This window comes from Melanerpes formicivorus, unplaced genomic scaffold (genome assembly GCF_026170545.1).
Source record: "Melanerpes formicivorus ecotype bairdi unplaced genomic scaffold, bMelFor1.0.p_v2 SCAF_217, whole genome shotgun sequence".
Lineage (NCBI taxonomy): Eukaryota > Metazoa > Chordata > Aves > Piciformes > Picidae > Melanerpes > Melanerpes formicivorus.
In genome coordinates, this window is record NW_027142569.1 from 237,743 (window position 1) to 239,083 (window position 1,341).

Consider the following 1,341-nt stretch of genomic DNA (forward strand, 5'->3'; position numbering starts at 1 on the left):
CCCGTTACCGGTTTGCGCGGAGCCCCCCCTCCCGACGTTGCCTCTTGCCGCTGCTGCCACCCCCAGCTCCCCACACCCCCCGGCTCCCGTTAGCGGTTTGCGCGGAGCCCCCCCTTCCCCCCTTCGCGGGCTGCCGCTTCCCTCCCGGGCTGCCCGGCTGCTCTCTAACCCCTGCGACCGAGGCGGCGCTGTTAGGGCGGCCGTGCCGGTGCCCCTTGCCGCAGCTAGCCTCTCGCCGCTGCCCCTCCCGTCCGTCGTCCCCCGTCCCCAAAAACTTGCTGCTCTCCACGCTGGAGCCTGCACGGGGGAGGTTGCGCTCCGCTCCTCCGGCCCTAAAGCCGCCCTCGCCCGCCCCCCGGCTTGCCGCTTGGCTCGGCTGCCCGCCCGCCCGCTAATCCCCCCAACGCCCCCACCCCAGAAACACCCCAGCCCTACCGCATGCCGCTCCCCCTCTCCCCGCTCTCGCTGACCGCTGCCACCCCCCCCCCACCCCTCCCCCCCGAAACAAACCCCCCAGCCCTACCGCATGCCGCTCCCCCTCTCTCCCTAGCCTGCCCCCCCCGCCGTCGCTTGCTGCCGCCGCCGCCGCCGCCGCCGCCGCCGCCGCCGCCGGGACCCCGCCTCGGTCTGGTGGCGCGCGCTCGGAGATCCCCGGCTACCCGTCCGTCCGTCCCTCCCTCCCGCCCCGCCCCGGGGGAGGGCCCGGGGCAGCGCGGGCAGGCGGGGAGCAAAAAAAGGCGCGGGCGCCAAAAAACGTCGGGGTCCCGGGGTGGCGGAGGGGGGCGGCGGCGGGGGCGGCGGCGGGTACACGGCGCCGGGTCCAGCCCGTCCCGGGGCGGGGACAGGTGGTGTCGTCCGTCCCCGCCCCCGTAACCTGCTCTGAAGCATCCGCTTCCCGCCGCGGTTCGCCCTCCACCCCCCCGCCGCACACGCAGCTGCCGCTTCCCGCCGCCTCTGCCCCCCGCCCCGGGATCAACCACCCGCCGGGTCCAGCCGGTCCCGGTCCCGGGAACCTGCTCCCGGGGCCAGCCGGAGCCACGCCCCCTCCTCTGACGCTTCCAGCTGCCGCCTCCCCTCCCACCCCCCAAACTCACACTGGCCCTCGCCGGCCCGCCCACCCGCCTACCTGCTTGCCCGCCGCCGCTGGGTGGCGTGCCGGACACTCTCGCACACAGGTACACAGACAGGGACACAGGGACACAGGCACTCAGGCACTCAGGGACACAGGGACACAGGGACACAGGCACTCAGGCACACAGGGACACAGGTGGCGGGCCGGAGGCCTCCCTCCACTGTGTGGCAGGGGTCCAAGAGCCACCCCAGCCCAACCCAGAGGGTCTT